The sequence below is a fragment of the Micrasema longulum genome, unplaced genomic scaffold (genome assembly GCF_059751315.1).
Source record: "Micrasema longulum isolate JH-2025_06_02 unplaced genomic scaffold, ASM5975131v1 h1tg001528l, whole genome shotgun sequence".
Classification (NCBI taxonomy): Eukaryota; Metazoa; Arthropoda; class Insecta; order Trichoptera; family Brachycentridae; genus Micrasema; species Micrasema longulum.
Genome location: NW_028278711.1, coordinates 31,994 through 50,397, shown reverse-complemented (window position 1 = coordinate 50,397; position 18,404 = coordinate 31,994). Strand labels below are relative to the sequence as shown.

Below are 18,404 nucleotides of genomic sequence, written 5' to 3'. Positions count from 1 at the left end.
TTAGTTTCAAATTTGGTCTAGTCCTTCGCTGTTCTGCTTCAATATTGGCCAAGTCCATTTTGACCAATGACAGCATCGTATTAAGACCCGCCAATTTGATTTCCGTCATAAAAATTTGAAAGTCATCTACTGAGTGCGTGCCAAGAGTTTTAGCATCTTTTTTGATGTTTTTAAAATTAATTAAAATAATATTTAATTAAAACTATATTTTTGAAATAATTTATATTATTTAAAATTGTTTTTAAATATTTGTAGAAACCTAGACTACGAAATTAGCCTTTTAGTCATAATACAGAGGCTTTATAGTGTGTAAATTTAACAAAAGTGGACATGACCATTTATCAGTTAGGTAAATTCTATGTTTTGCTCAAAACAGCAGGCTGCTGTCATACAAAAAACTGTATAGATCACAAAAAAGTTTGACAACATTTGTGTATTTTATAATTAATCATTAACGTCACGAAAAAAGTCAGTAATTGATTTCTAAATTATTAGACGCTAAAAAATAAGCAGTTCGTCAATAACTAGCTGAACATCACTTGAAACGCGAGGAATTTTAATTTTGTGAAGTACTTTCTAACTCCCCAATCCATTTTTAACAGTCCGCCATGAAATGATTTAAGTCCATTTCCGAACAGATCTTTCCCCCTTGAAAATCTAAAAACTCGAACATTTACGAACTCGCGCGAGCGCACTTTGAAATATGGCTGCCATTTCCGAAGCATCGAACGCGATGGATTTTCAACTTTACACTATCTGTTTTTTACGGCGATGGGAAATGCGAGAACAAAATAAATGTAAAATAATATTTCACGTGCATTGTAAATGTTTACAGCGGAAACATCTAAAAATAAAAATGTAAACATACCAGAGCAGATGTGAAGTTCTCGAAACGTCACGAGTTACTGCCATCTATGTATCTGCAAAAAGGTAAAATAGTTAATGATTTTTTCAATAGTTTATTTACTCACATAATGATGTATTACGAACCTTATAATAAATAGTTTCTTAATAAGTGTAATCTTATCACAATAAAATTATAAACTGTATAACATAAATTTATAATAGTAAATTTTTTTAATAAAAATAATGAAATAAACATAAATATCGAAGTACAAAAATACAAATTTATTTATAATTAAAATATTAGGTGCCAACGCTAACTGGGGGCGTAGCTCAGATGGTAGAGCGCTCGCTTAGCATGTGAGAGGTACCGGGATCGATACCCGGCGCCTCCAAAGTATTTTTTTTTTTACGTTCGTTTAATTAAAAATTCTTCTATGTTATTTTTAAGCATAGAATAACATTAAATTGGAGAAATTTACTGGTATTTAAAAAAAAAAGTAAAAGCGTTCATGATAAACGGCGCTGTATAAATTTACCATGATTATTTATACATAGTAGGTATATTTATTATGGTTTATTGTTTGAGCTTCTACGTAAGACCGGAAACAATTTTTTTTTAAATGTTCATGCACTTGATACGTTTTGTTCGGACCAATTAAATTTATATCTACCTGCCCGTCCTTCCCATTTCCTAGCGCACTCCACGCAACAATAATTCTACGTGTGAGTGCCGCCAACAACATCAAAATTGCAGTACCCAAATAACGTTCTACGAGGGAAGTGCATCTTCTTTCATCAAAATCTTTCATGAAGCGAGCTGTGCCAGGGTCCATTTACACCGCTAGCTCCATACAAGCTATGCCAGCGTCTCTCGACCGCCAGCTTCACCAGCCAGGTTCCAGCACTCATCACGCCTCATCATCAGCAGGTTAGTGGAGTTGCGCAACCTTCCTTCCTAACATTACAGTCCACTTACTAAACTTTTGGACGAGGTATTCTTCACACCTCGTCCATCCCTCAACACATTTTTTATATCGAAGTTCCTCAGAATGGCATCTATTCATATTATGATTATCATGTGGGTGAGATTCATCCGGCTGAATCAATGATAAAGATTTCAGCTCTTTAACTTCAAAAAAGTCAACAGATAGTAGATTTGAGGAAATGTGGACGTTTAAACATGGGCATAAAAGTGAATGTAAACTTCCATATTCCGTTCTCAATTTTTTCTGTTACCTTCCCATTGTAAGTTATCTATCCCATTGAATAAAAAGTTAACTGAGTTATCTTCAATTGTCTTTAAACTAAAATCGAAAATTTGTAGATACAGTGCGTTTGAATCTTTAATGTTAACCCAAGTAAGCATACAAATTTCGTTTGTGTAAGTGGACACAATACAATGATTTATACAAGAACTTACTGGTATCTGGTATGCATACATAAAGCAGAGTTTATTAAAGATTGGAATGAACTGCGCAAAAAGTTCAAGCATCTTCGGCAGTAATCTGAAAAAAAAATCTTACAAATAGACCTTTTTTGTACAGAAAATTCGATTTTACCTTATAAAAAATATTAACAAATTACAACAGGGATGGAGAACATTTTAGAGAAAGGAATATGTAAATCTAGCCTTTTACAGGGCTTATGACCTGTCATTGGTTGGTTTAAGTGGCCACTTTATTCACTGTGTAACATTCACTACTTCGTCTTTATTTATTTATTTGTTATATATACGGCCTAAGCCAATTACAACAGTTACACGAAGAAACATAAATGCAAGAAACTGAACAAAAAGAACATAAAACTATGTAGCAAAGACAAACAAGGGAAAAACAATAATGGTATACAATATATTCATAAAAACGAAAGACATAAGACTTCGAGCTAAACCATGCCAATCCAACTTCATCCCACTCTGTTCAGTCGCGAAGAGATCTACGAAAAGCCGGAAGATCTATCCCAAAGAATTCCAAGTCGTGTGATGAATTGACTAATCTACACATTCTGGACATTGGGGCATTAAAACAAAAGTTGCTTCTAGAAGATTTAATAAATAGCAGATTTTGACTTCTGGTGACACGGTTGGGAACATGAAAAGAAATTAATTGCAACAGAGATGGGACATCACTTATAGCATTGAGTATTTTGAAAATGCATATAAGGTCCATCTCAGTTCTACGTTTTTCCAATGAAGACAGATTGAGAGATTGCTCTATTTCAAAATAGGAATAATTACCCCTTGAAATCCGAGCAACCATGTCATTTTTCTTAGAAAACGTCCTGTAGAATGGAGACCAAATAGGAGAAGCGTATGGATGGCGATGGGGTCGAACTAGTGAGCAATAAAGAGTTTTGATGGTATTAATATTTTTGAAGTCCGTCGTCACTCTATTGATAAAATCAAGAAGTTTGAGAGATTTGTGTAAATGCCTAGACTTCCAGATTCCCTTCTGAAAAATGTTTCCCCTCTCTGTTGAAATAAATTTCAATACGAACAACTCCCTAGGGAGAAAATCCAGCCAGTCTGCAAGCATTTGGACATACTCAAACATTGTTGATATAAAAAGATGTTCATAAGAATTGTTATTTCTTGTTTTCCTTACATTCTTGTTATTTTAACCTTTTAATGCCCGATGTAGTATTTTGTCCACATAAACTAAAATATGAAATTAAAACTGAATAAATTTACTTTTTTTTTCATTGTTTTTCTCAGTATTTGCATAAAAAAACATACATAAAAATATGTATTTAGTTAGAATTAGAAAAATCAGGCACTGAAGGGTTAATTTGCTATTTTAATCGGGGCCCAGGCAGGGTCTTTTGGGTTTTTTCTTGAAGACATTCATATATAGCTCATAATACCGTTGTTCGAATAAATTAAATTTGAAAACATAAGTCTTCCAAAACGTCTGGCCGTTAAAAGTTTGTATACACTAGAAATTCCCGGACGAATATGCCGTCAAAAATGCAAAAGTAATTTTCCAAATTCGGCCGGAATTCTCAAGTCAACGGAATTCCCGCTCGTAGCTCTCTGGGATGAGTTTTGAGAGTGAAATATATTTCTTAGCGAAGAGGAGTGTGAGTTAGAGAGCTGCATTTGGCAAAGTTTCCAAACTGCACTATTTTAGTAAGCTTTCAAAGTAAAGACATTACAACTATTTTATCTTAGTTATTAACTTGGACAGCTAAATGGATGCGAAGGTAGCAGAAGGTATGTTAATTAATTGATCAATAAAAACTCCTCTCCATCCATTCAATTCTATTTTCCCCAGGTGGGTAACAAATAAAATATTTGCATGTACATATTTTTTTTATGCAGCATCAAGAGGAAACGCTGTCTGATTTTTCTTCATATGATATTGTATATAGAGCAATTATATTTTTACACATCATAGATTTACCATTGGGGTGTCCCTATAGATGTGTTTTAAAAAATATATAAATTGTTTATTATGGGAGCTAGAACCATCCATAAACCCTTCAAACCACATAGGTTTATCTGCCGTCTTCGGACGTACGTTTTTTTTTCCGTAATTATATCAAATCGTTAATGAATGCTTTAAGCTGTATATATTCTAGACAGACGTTTAATTTGTAGCAGAAATTTCAAGATATTCACGAATGCGATGCCTCCGTTTATAAATTTATAAATTCATATAAAACTAAACTACTCAACTTTAAATAAATGGTTTTCAATTTGCGTATCATTTTGGAGGTTAGCCAAGAATTTTCAATACTCAAGCCGGTGAAGAGACATCTATCGGCAGGTAGATGAACCGCGCGCTTTCAAAGTGTGACAATAGATGGCAGTAAATTTAATTTATGTCCCATAATATCTCCATTGCCTACCCGAATTCATTTCAGTTTTCAGTGGTATTAAACATTTTGAATAATGACTATAACCGACTTGACAAAATTTCTAATGGTCGAACGACAAGGACCAATAATATTAGAGAATTTGAAGACGTTGACGAGGTTATTTGTTGCTGTGAGCTGAAATCCAAAGATGAATTGATCGTAGTTATGCAGAAAGCAGCAACTCCACAATTTTGATAAAATTAGATATTGGTGTTATTGGGTGCAGTAAGGTCAATTATATGTTCTGTTAAAAACAGCCGGGCTGCTTTCATAGCGCAAATTGTAATAATTACACCCTGAAAATATGTTGATCACAAAAACGACATTTCTCAAATTGCAGAAAACACCCACAACATTAGAAAAATCTGATGGTATAGATGCTGATGGGAAAATTAATGCCTCCAGGAAACTAGTTATCTTAAATAAATTAAAGTGGATAAACACAAAAGTATTTTTATTTTATAAATTCATTAATTTAAAAACAACTGCAATAAAAAAATGTTTTAATACAAAATGTCACCTCATTTAAAGTTTAAAGTTTGAATGAGGTATCATTCAATATTAAATCTGTCTGTTTTGTTGCAAAATGCTTATTTTAGGTTGTGCTTTGTATCCCGGAGCCCTGTAAACACGTGATTATAATAACCCCGCGTTGTGTCTCGGTCCCGTGTTTTCACGTGGTTTACCAGCAGCGAAAAAGTACTAATGAAATATTTAAGGTTCATACAGAAGACGCTCTTTATGAAATAAATTCTATTATACAAATATATAAAAAAGAAAAAATAAAAGAATTTGAGATGAATAAGTCACTCAGATACCAACATAATATTAAAATTTCTAAATTCCACACAAGTCATGGTCAAAATAGCTTTGTCTTCAAAGGTGTAAAAAATTACAATAATCTTCCCAATGAACTAAAAACTTTTAAAAATAATATATCAATAAATAAATTTAAAGTAAATCCAAAGAAATTTTTGAACACGTGTAAAAACTACAATAAATTTTAATTAGTATGAATGTATTATTGTTTTATGTTTAATCTTTGAATATTCTATGTTATTATTTTTTTCTCATGTACTCGTATTTAAAATTATATGAACTCTTATGATAAACAATAACAGTGTAAGCCACTCTCCAACCACAAGAGTTCGTCTCTTTTTTGGAAAGTTACAGTGATAACATTTACTAGATGTGTAAAAGTAGGTTTGGATTAGATAGGTGTATGGATTTTTTTAAAAAACATGTACCTTTTATGAAATTTATTAATAAAAAATAAAAAAAACTCGCTAGATGTCAATAAAATGCACTTTTTTAGACAGCTGGTAAACCATGTGAAAACACGGGACCGGGACACAACGCGTGGTTATATAATCAGGTGTTTACACAGCTCCGGGATACAAAGTGTTAAAACGAAAAAGTGAATTATATTTTCACGATTAACCAATATTTGAAAATATCTACTTTTTTCTTGAATAAGTACTATTTTCGTAAAAACTGTATATGTTAAATATCATTATAAATCAATAAATAAGAAATATATTAATTTAGTCGATATGCAATCAATTAAAAAAAATAAAATTATAAAGTTATTTAAAGCTTCGATATCGAGTGACCAGGGACAAAATCAAACTTTTAACGAGAGTGATTGTGACTTTGAAAAAGTGGTTTTTAAAACCCCGAGTCGAGCCTAGCCACCCTAGACCCATAGCCTCCTCCAATTAGGGGCAGGAAAGTGGCGGAAGTCCATAGACTGTATAACGAAGAGCGACGCTGCAGAGCGTCGCGACGCCGAGGCCACGCCATGATCATTTAGGACGCCCTCGGGGAAGGAAAATTATTGAAGACAAACTCCCCCCGAGATGTCGCTTAGAATAAGCAACTTAATTAAAAATAAAACAACATATTTCAAGAGAGATGGGTAACATTTTAGACGAGGGACATGCTTGTCTAGGCATTTACAGGGCTTGTGACTTGTCATTGGCTGGTTTTATTGGCCGCTTTACACAATGTGTAACATTTGTCAATGTTTGTGATTTTTTATTTTGTTTATTCAGAAAAACGACAGCAATACAAAAAAATATACACAACATTATAAAAAAAACTTAAAATAAAGCCAAATCAGTTTTTCACATAAATACAATAATAAAAATCCAGTTCAGTTAGAGATTAATATATGTAGGAGTGCATGTGCGCGAGTTTTTGTGTGTGAGGATGTGTGGGTAAGTGAGTGGAGTGTGGTTTAGGTAGGTATATTTTCATATCTACATAAAAAGGGAAATATCACAATAAAAATATATGAAACAGATTTGGAGAAATTAATTGTATTTCCAAAGTCAATATGGATAGTAAGAAAAAAAATCATTCAAAATTTAAAAAATAAAATTGTCACAAAAATACGCCTTCACAAAAACGCGACAAGATTGACCGCCCCCGGAGAGGAAATTCAGCCTGTCCTCAAACATTTGGACAAACTTAAAATATTGTGGATTAAACCAACGGGTCTAAGAAGTATTGAAATTGAAAAATTGTTTACAGGCGTTGCCCAGTAGGTGTATTGGTTCAGCCGGATGAATCTCACCCACATGATAAAGGTTTCAGCTCTTTTACTTCTCAAAGTAAACAGATGGAAGAGTTGAGGAAATGTGGATGTTCAAACATGGGCAGAATGGTGAACGCTACACAGTGTGTAAAGTGCCCACTTAAACCAGCCAATGACAATTTAAAAACAAATCTTTTTGGCTGTTCTTTCGCAGTCCATTCGTCAAGAGTTGAGGAAATGTGTAAAAAATAGACAGAAAGGTAAATACATATTAGACAATGTGTAATGTGGCCACTTATACCAGCCAATGGCAGGTCATAAGCTCTGTAAATGCCTAGACTTCCATATTCCCATCTTAATTTTTTTCCCTCTTTTGCAAAAACTTAAGATCTAAATAACCCCTTTGAAAAAAAATCCAGCATGTCTACAAACATTTGGACATACTCAAAACATTTATGATTAAACTTGCTGGTATAAGAAAAGCAAAAATTGAATAATTGTTTTTGGGCGTTGCCTAGTAGGTGTGTTGGTTCAGCCGGATGAATCTCCCTTACATGATAAAGGTTTCAGCTCTTTTACTTCACAAAGTAAACAGGCGAAAGAGTTGAGGAAATATGGATGTTTAAACATAGGCAGAAAGTTAATGTTACACAATGTGTAAAGTGGCCACTTAAACGAGCCAATGGCAGGTCATAAGTCCTGTAAATAACATCCATATTCCCTTCTCAAAAATGTTTTCCCTCTTTGTTGCAACAAATTAAAATATGAATAACTCCTTAGGGAGAAAATCCAGCCATATTTTTTTTTAATGAATTTTTTTATTTAAAAATTATTTTTAAAGGATATTTTTTTAAATATTAATTTTGTCAGTTTTTTCAAATTTTCAAGATTATCTCTAAAAGAAAAACAAAATTGTAAAATTTGTACATCATTCGAAAGAAAATTTTCTGCTATTCAAGATATGTTTGCTTTTACCTTACAAATGTATATAACTTTGTTTTATCACAAGTCTTCAAAATGGTATGTCAAATAGACGAAAGTGAGCATTTTTGTCACCCCGTTCTGTTAGCGTTCAATTGATAATAAAGCTGCAGACGATTTTTGCGCAGTGTACTATGAAGTGTGGAAGCGTGAGAAATTTCAACGTTTATCAGTTCATGGTTTACCTCTTCCTTCTCATTCTCAAGGCACTCTCTTAATACCCATCCACAATTCCTCTTTCTTCACTAACTCATATAGTGTCCATGCGGCTCGACTGTGGAATCATCTCCCATCCACCATCAAAGATGTTACTGCATTATCTCTGTTTAAATCACGTCAGAAGAAACATCTCATTTCTCTTCCTTAATCTCTCCTCCTTTCCTCTTTCCTCTTTTTTCCCATTGAGTAAGAGTTTTGATTAAAGGTAATTTATAAACAAATAGGTTTATTTATATTTAGCTTTTTAATCTTTATTTTTTATCGAATACGTTCTGTAACTTGAATTAAAAAATAAAACTATTATTTTATTGGTTGGTTGGAAGAAATTGCCATTTGGCAATAAACCCGCCAATGTACAAATAATATTTCGTACAAAAAGTTAAATAATAAATAAAAAGATGCTAAGAATTATGGACTAATTTGATGTAAATTATTTTTGTGTCGACTTGTTTTTTTCATTTGGAAAAAAGCAGACAAACTTATGTTAACATTTAATACTATTTCGTCATGGTGTTAGTTCATATATTTTTCATGGTGCTTTTTCACCCTTGGCATTTGGAAATGCCATTTTAGCAATATCTCCGTGGCGCCCATTGTTACTCCTAAAGCTAAATGTCATCATAATGTCAAACTACCCCTGCTAAACTATTTCATTTTAACAGTATTTTAACTGCGACCAAACGTTTGTAGACTAATTAACTCTTTTGTGGCTGTGGTAAAACACGGGTTAAAATTTGATTGTACATATTATATATTTATCAGTATGTATTTAAATGAATATTTATATTAGTTGGGAAGTATCTGATGCGGCAGCAGGCGCCACATTCAACAGCACGAAGGCTGTCTGGAAATCAGATATTTACTCAGTGAAAAACAAATGCCGCCCATATAACGCCTGCATAACACCCATTCTCTATGGATGCGAACAGCAAAATATTGAGTTTTAAAAATAGGTGTAAAAAAATAAGAATCTTAGGTGTGCAGAATGAAGTAATAAGAGAACGAACGAAGCAAACTTCGGTGACAAATGTCATCAAACGGAGGCGATACGATTGGCTTGGCCATGTACGGCGAATGCCTCCTGAGAGCCTTAACTATGCTTGCCTACTTTACAAGGCATCAGGTTCTCGACGTCCTGCTGACTGTTTGTCGGGAGTTAAGGTCAGAACTACGGGACGCGAACCTGGCATGCCTGGAGGATCTTCGTGGACACCATATGCTCCATCTAGGGAGCGGACATGGAATGATGATGATGTAAATATATATCTTATTTAAAGAATTTATATTTTCTTAGACAGTCAGTGTTTCGGATTCATTTTCTTTTATTCAGGTGTCAAGCCATTCCTTCCTTTGATTCTGGTGGTCCTTGTTTTGAATCCCAATGTACCTACTCCTCCCTGACGGCGAGTCAAGAAAGCAACGCGCGAACACAACAAAAAAACCGTACCGCGAACAACAACGAAAACCGTACCGCGAGCGTGACAGTGATTTCGAATCACCAACATACAAAAACGTGCAAAGTGACCAGTGCAAACGATAACGGTGTCTTTCTGGACCAGTGCCAAAGGGAGGAAACCGTAAGTCCTTACTCCTTTCATTAATTCCAGGGTTGACACTCAAAACCATAACCTCAATTAGTTTACCTAAAATCAAACGTTCCCTGTTTTCTTCGAACACGCGTATCGCGAGAGGGCAGGCCTTGTTTACAGTCCCGAGGTCGAAGGTATCGAGCATCCAACAGTCAGGCTGCTCTAAAAGCACTGAACTCTGTCGAGATCAATTCTAAATTAACCTTGGAATGCCTACGGGCGTTTAATTGTGCAGGTGAGTGTACCAGATTGACATTAATTAGGGTACCTGGACACTCAAACATCGGCAGTAACGAGGCAGCTGATGCTGGCAAGGCTGGGAGCTGAGACAGCCCCAACAGGCCCTGAAGCCTACTGTGGGTTGCCTAAATGTGCTCCTCCTGATGAGCTTAGATCATGGGCCAGGAAGCAAGAGGAAGAGTGTAATGTGGCCACTTAAACCAGCCATTGACAGGTCATAAGCCCTGTAGATGCCTAGACTTCTATATTACCTTATCTCAAATATTCTTCATCTCTGTTGTAACATGTTAATATAAACAGCTCCCGAGGGAGTCGAATCCAGTCCTTGTCTACAAAAATTTGGACAAACTCAAAATATTGTCGGTGATAAATACAGTTTTTTGTATGAAAGCGGTCTGGCTGTTTTTAGCAGAGCATAGAATCGAGCTTAGTGCACCTAACAACATCAAAATCTAATTTTTTCAAAATTGTACTACGTTCAAATGTTCTTCGTTTCTGTTGTAACATACATACATAAAGAATAAGAAATATTAGCGTTCCTATAATTTAAATTTTAGTGGCCATTTTCAATGAATTGTAAATAACTCATTTTTAGAAAATGGAAATCAAGTTAGGGTTGAGTGGGGTTCGAACCTCTGACCTCTGATTTGTGAGTCCGCAACACTAGCCACGGTGCCACAACTCAATTTATATTAATTTTTAAGTTACTTTTGTCTATTAATCTTACTGCTTTTAAAACAGTTTGTGGCCATAATGTCATTTAAGTCAATATAGAATACGAGACATATACCTGTCTTATTTGAAAAAATAATAATGTCGTATTTTGTTACAACAGGCCCCTAAATTAAATGATTATTTTTACGAATTGTGAAAAATAGGTTAAAATCTATTATAACCTTTCTCCACTATCCATCAAAACAATTAGTAACGAGAAAACGTTCAAAAAGGCTATACAAAAATGGATAGTGGAGCTAGGCAGAACTAAAATGGATTGTCTCATCCGCCCAAACCAATATTGAATAAACTGCTCCACAAATGTATAGTTTATATTATGTTTTGGTTCTTTTTTTGCGCGTTTTATAATATAAATCATATAGGAATACAGAAATTAAATACAAAACCTAAATATATAGTGTTTAAAACTGTCTTGGCAAATAAATGTTTGTCGCATGAGGCAAAATTAGCAGTTTACGATGGAGTCCTGGTCCTGACCCCGATGTAGATTTGTAAAAACAGGGATGAAAGTAGGCTGAAGGCTGTTGAAATACGATTTCTTAGGCAAATGTGTGGTAAAACTATGTACGAAAGATGCACAAATGTTGAGATCCGTACGTTATTTAAGGCTGAGATAAGCATTATCGACAAAATCAAGAAAGGAGCTCTGCGCTGGTTTGGACATGTAGAGCGAATGGACAGCGAAAGAACGGCTAAAAATATTTGCAATGCGAATATTGATGGATGCAGAAATAGAGGAAGACCGAGGAAGACATGGCATGACCAAATCCAACAAATACTTGATGGACATGTTAAAAGTTGGAATAATCGCCGTGCTTGCATGAGAAGATGTCTGAATGTAGAGGAAGCGAGATCTGTATGCAAAGATATAGGGATGTGGCATTCTATCCTCTCTGTCCACCCTTACGGGGAAACGGCGTGATGGTTAGTTGTCATGGATATTGAATAATTTATATACGTTATGAGGAAGTTTAAGAATATTTTTTAATATTTTTGTATCTTAATAGACTATCAAATATATTGATCGCGCCACTCGCCAAATAGCAGAAAGATACTCGAAATTTGCTGGTTTTTGTCGTTGCAATTGCGAAAATGGACATGTTAAAAGTCGGAATAATCGGGGAGCGTGCATGTGAAGATGTATGAATGTAGAGGAAGCGAGATCTGTATGCAAAGATAGGGTGATGTGGCGTTCTAACATATCTTTCTAGCCTTACGGGGAAACGGTTTGATGGTTCGTTGTTGTTGTTAAAACTGACTGAACATTATGTTAATTCTCACATGTAAAAATATTTAAAAAAAAAGTATATTGTTAAGTGTCTTCGGCACGGGTAACCCCAGTGAGGTCGCATTATTATTATTAATCATTGTTTATAATGAAATAAAAATTATTAATAAATAAATAAGCAAAAGGGAAGTTTTTTGACAATGATTGCAAAATGAGTGAAATATAAGATACCGGTTAAAAAAAAATTTGAACCATTTGGTACATAGCAATGATGAAAAAAATATTTCAGTACAAAAAACGGTATTTATTTATTATATATATATACGGCCTAAGCCAATTACAACAGTTACATGAAGAAACATAAATACAAGAAACTGAACAAAAAGAACATAAAACTATTTAGCAAAGACAAACAAGGGCAAAACAATAACTATATGCAATATATTCATAAAAACGAAAGACCTAAGACTTCGAGCTAAACCATGCCAATCCAACTTCATCCCACACTGTTTAGTCGCGAAGAATTCCAAGTCGTGTGATGAATTGACTAATCTACACATTCTGGACATTAGGGCATAAAAACCAAAGTTGCTCTTAGAAGATTTAATAAATAGCAGATTTTGACTTCTGGTGACACGGTTGGGAACATGAAAAGAAATTGATTGCAACAGAGATGGGACATCACTTATAGCATTAAGTATTTGAAAAATACATATAAGGTCCATCTCAGTTCTACGTTTCTCCAATGAAGACAGATTGAGAGATTGCTCTATTTCAAAATAGGAATAATTACCCCTTTGTAATCCGAGCAACCATGCCGCTTTTCTAATAATGTTTTTTAATGTTGATATAATGTTTTTTAGGTTTTTTTTACCAATAACCCAATTTGTAGAGATCCATAACCAAAACCTCAGTGTAGATATGACACTCACAGGTTTTATACTTGAAAAAATTGACTTATTGTTTTTTTACTAAAGATTATTAAAAGTTTTTTTTTTAAATTTATAAATTATAAAAAGCATTGACCGACCGAAACGGGATTTTCAACCCGAAATGAAACTTGTTAAAAAAATTATACGTTACTTTAAAATGACCAAAAAAAAAACCTTACTAGGTCTTTTAAATAAAAGTTAAATCAAACACACAATTATATTTTTCCTAAATTTAATGAGTAAATTTGTTATTTATTGATTTGGTGTTTATTTTGTAGAACTCTATATTTAAACTTATAATATGAAAAATCAAACACTGATTTGAGTCTACTGAACACATTATTTTATTTTTGCAAATATAAAAACAAAAAATTCGTTATAATTGTTTTGCCTTGTTAGGGCATTTTCAAATGAATGTGAAAACATTATATATAAACATTATATCTGTAACACGTCCAAGACAAGGAAATATATGAAATTTATCTTGGATTATTGATTTACATCGATGATTGATACTCTTGTGTAATTAAGTTTGTGATAAAAATGGCCGATTATCGAAAATTCCCTTACGTACGTCGAAGGATCGAAGATCGATTCATGATATCACCGTTGGCGTAGAATTATTATCATATTTAATAAAATAAATATTATACAACTTTTTTTTAACGGCTTTTTTTTCTACTGACCAATTACAAAGCTATACAAGCTTTTTATTCACAAGGTTTAATTAACTCATTAATTCTAACCTTTTTTAATTTAACAGTGATTATTAAATATTGCATGGAACCTATGAAGCTAACAAGCCTTGTCTTTTTATTATTTTATATATTTAAGCTTTATGGTTAGTTTTTGACATCAAAGTGTAACCAATATTAAGTTTAAATAACATTACATTTAATAATTATTTGTGCAGAGGCTATCTAGGCCGCGATTACAAAAGCCATCTTCATCGATACATATCGAGACGATGTAAAGTCAATTTGTTTATTTATGACGTTTTTTCGTTCGTTGTTATGGTTTACATATAACTCATATATAACATCAACAAATCACAACAGAGATGGAGAACACTTTTGAGAAGGGAATATGGTCATTTTTTTCCCTTATTAACAAAGATTAATAATAAAATAACGTGACCTCACTGGGGTTACCCGTGCCGAGGACACAGAACAATATATTAAAAAAAATATTTTTACAAGTGAGAATACACAAAGATAAAATATACAGAGGTACTTAACAAAATGTTCAGAAAGTTTATATTCCATTTAAGTAAAAGTATATTATTTATATTATAAAACGTACAACAAAATAACTAAAACATAACATAAAGTATACATTTGTAGAGCAGTTTATTCAATATTGGTTTGGGCGAATGAGACAATCCATTTTACTTCTAAATAGCTCCACTATTCATTTTTTATAGCCTTTTTGAACATTTTCTCATTTCTAATTGATTTAATAGACAGTGGAAGTAGGATTGCATAATACTCTTAATACCTTTGTCCGAAAATGGTATTAGTTTGATATTGTTTAAGTTGTCTTTGTGTTGAGGATCTAGTGATTGTATTGTTTGTATGTGTTGTATTGTTGGGGTTATGTCTTTCATTTGAGTAGGAATAGTTTAGCTGGTTTCAGTGGCTACTTTACACACTGTGTAATATTCACCATTGTGCCTATGTTTAAATACACATATTTCTTCAATTTTTTCATGTTTTGTTTTTAGTAAAGTTAAAAAACTGAAATCTTTATTGTTGTGAAGAGATTCATCTGATCGAATTATTTCACATATTAGGCAACGCCTAAAAACAATTTTCCAATTTTACTTCTTCTAAACTTCTTCAAAATATTGTGATTTGTTAATATCCATCTCTGTTGTAATTTGTTAGTCTTAATGACTCCCTAGGGGGTAAAATCCAGTATTTTGTTTATGTACAGACATTTGGACAAACTCAAAATATTGTAATAAAACCAACTGGTCCAAGAAGAAGTGCAAAAATTGGAAAAAAAATTCAGGCGTTGCCTAGTATGTGAAATAATTCAATGAATTTCTTCACAAAAACAAAGGTTTCAGCTTTTTTACTCCACTAAAATCGACATATATAAGAAATATGGATGTTCAAACAGGCAAAATGATGAATGTTACACAGTGTGTAAAGTGGCCACTTAAACCAGCCAATGACATGTCATAAGCCCTGTAAATGCCTAGACTTCCATTTTCCCTTCTTTAAAATGTTCAGCATCTCTGTTGTGATTTGTTAATCTAAATGACTCCCCGGGGGGTGAAATCCAGTCATTTGTCTATGTACAGATATTTGGACACACTCAAAATATTGTCGTATAGGTATAACGTAGAACTTATATTGATTCCATATATATGTTCGGCAAACTAAATAATATATTTTTTTTGGTAAAAATAAATATTTGCGTTCTTATGATTTACGCAATTATTTCATTTTGAGGGCCATTTTCAACGAGTTGTAAATAACTCACTATTAGAAAATGGGAATCGAGTTGGGGTAGAGTGGGATTCGAACCACAGACCTTTGGTCTGTGAGTCGGAGACACTAGCCACAGGACCACAACCCGATCACAATCGATGTTCCATCATTACTGGGACAAGTGAAATTCAATATTCCAGTTATTTTATTTTTTGAATACTCTGTTTTACCTCTTATGTATATTGTAAAATAATCCAACTCGTAGGTTGAGAAAAAATAAAGTACTGTTCATCGATCAGCATAGATCAAACTATGGCCTCAATTGTCCAATGACCCGTCTTTGTCGTATTGTTAACTCAAAGACAAGATCTGGACTTTTTTGGTATAAGTTGACAACGATTTAAACGAGCACTAAATAAATAGTCCAGATCTTGTCTTGATGTCCCTTATGTTTGTCAATGCTTCTTTTCTTTTTTTAAAAATGTTTTAAACTATTCTTTTATTGTAATATTTAAACCTTATAAATTGTATACATGGACAGTGTCCGTTAATAAATAAATAAATAAGTATTCTTTTAGTTTAAAATTTAAAGCCTTTAAATTGTATACATGGACAACGTCCTTTAATAAATAAACAATTAAATTGAAAGTAATTACAAAAATGTAAATATGTAAGATATTAGAACTACTAACACAGTCAATCAATCACAAAATCAGTTAGTTTGAACGTTATCCGACCGGCCAGTCACCACCAAAAAGTGTCATATCTCAAAATATGACTTTTGCAAATAACTGCCATTTTGCTTATTACGGCAGTACAAATATGCAATGATTAAAATATTATAAACAATGGAATTTTACCAAGAAATATTTCCGAAAAACATTGATAGTACATATCCGTCAAATTTATGTTTTTAAATACATGTATTTAAAAATATATATCCTATTTTGCTAAATGTAAAACGGCGTTACAACACCGTCTCCAGAGAAATTTTAGCATACACTTTTAAGAGCTAAAAAAACTCTAAAATACATACTAGAAATTTAAAATATGCGTCCATAAATAATCGTTTTTTCCCAAACACAGCGTTGAAATTTAATAACGGTTTTTTTTCTGTGTTTTGAAAGGTTATGAATATTTTTATTAGAGTTAAAACAGTAGCAGTTTTTTTTGGATTAAAATGACACAAATGTATTTTGAGGTAGTTTTCTTTTTACATATTTACAACATGTTAATAATTTAATATTTTGTGCTCACCTGAGAACGATCAAGTCTTTCTTCGCCGGCAGTCGGTTTCGGAATCGATAAGCTGTATACCGTAATACAGAAGGGTGGAAAAGGGAACGGGTAGGTGAGGGAAGAGAGGGATGCTGGGGTAGAGAGGGAATCGGGAGGTGAGAGGGGAGAAATATCTCTCTAACCCTACAGCGAAAACCACCCTTAACGCATCGCATTATTTCACGGAAAAAGAAATATAAATAAGTACACCGAAATTTGTATTTAATTGTGAGTTGTAAGGTGTGTTGAAATCACGAATTATCAATCTTTTTTTATGGAATAAATGCTCGAAATGCCGGACGCTTTTTTGACAGAGGCATAGGCGGTGGTGACCTGTCATTGACTGGTTTAAGTGCTCACTTTATGCACCATGTAACATTTACAATTCTTACATGATCGAACATCTAAATGCGTAGAATTTAATATTTCTACTTATCGGGTAACTTGTGAATTTTTCAATAAAAACAGACTTTATAAAATACTCTCAGTAAATTAATAATTATTAGAAAAAAGCGCTTGCCAATATGGGTATTACAGAAAAATGACAATGGTTGTTTAAAAACATTTCGATATATTTTTGATTTAAAACACTTCTTTTTTTCAATATTGTTAAAAAAAAATTAAAGTCGTTGTCTCTAATATTAATTTAGGTATAATTAATTAAATCTGAAATAATGATTTGAGAAAATAAACATTAAAACGCTTGCTAAAAGTAGTTTTAAAAAAATACATTTTTTTGAACAATTGAAAAAATAACAAAAGTGATTCTTAAAATAACAATAATTTTCTTTTTAGAAATCTGATGCTTTAAAAAACAAATGCATTACTTTTTTTGAAAAGGTGAGTCTCAAAGCAATGAGGTTAAGAACCTACCTTGTGGAGGTGAGCATTTAAAACTGATGCATACGGAAAAAAGTAATTTTAGTCTTCTATAATTAAATCCCCAGCGCAGAGAAATATGTACCGTGAAAAATGAGTATTAAGTCGAGGGGTGGTTTTCAGGCGTGGAAAATCTGCATAAAGGATTTTTCAGGCGTAGTATAATAATTGCTAGATTTTACAAGTAACTTTTCATATTTTCATGAAAGTACCGAATGGATAATTAAAGCGGCTTTAAATTTGGTTGCAGTTATTTTAAAAACGTCATTTTTAAAAGGAGTCTGGTAGTTGCAGGAGGGAATATGTTTACGGTAACAAAATCGATTGATTCTTGGAAAATTTTCAATCGGACGCGCGGAAAACGGACCGTCACAGAGCGCAGCCTCCGACGGACAGCGCGGGCGCTCTGAGATGTGCCCTCCCGGGGAGGTCCTTTTATACTCTGGCTGCGGGGGGAAGGGGAGGTGGGCGGAGCTTACAGAGGGTTGCCACGGCAACAGAGCAGACGGCGGATGGCGGCGGTGTAGTCTGTACAGCGAAAAAATGTGAATTAAATAATATTTTTAGTTTAGGATATTTTTCGAAAGGTCTTAAGTGCGTTTTTTATAAAACCAAACTGGTTATTTCCTTAAAGTAGAATTT

At 33.2% G+C, this 18,404-nt stretch overlaps 1 long non-coding RNA gene and 1 other non-coding gene across 2 annotated transcripts in view; one reads left to right on the top strand and one right to left on the bottom strand.

Moving 5' to 3' along the window:
* LOC148275018 (uncharacterized) overlaps nt 1-18,170 on the bottom strand; it is a 100,296-nt gene extending 82,126 nt beyond the window's left edge. The window contains exons 1-2 of the long non-coding RNA XR_015824130.1: nt 16,863-18,170; nt 869-920 (exon numbers count right to left, since the gene is read on the bottom strand). This is a non-coding gene — a long non-coding RNA (uncharacterized LOC148275018). The remainder of the gene's footprint in view (nt 1-868; nt 921-16,862) is intronic.
* TRNAA-AGC (transfer RNA alanine (anticodon AGC)) lies at nt 1,166-1,238 on the top strand. Its single transcript has one exon. It is a non-coding gene; the product is annotated as a tRNA-Ala (tRNA).
* Nucleotides 18,171-18,404: the final 234 nt, after the last annotated feature.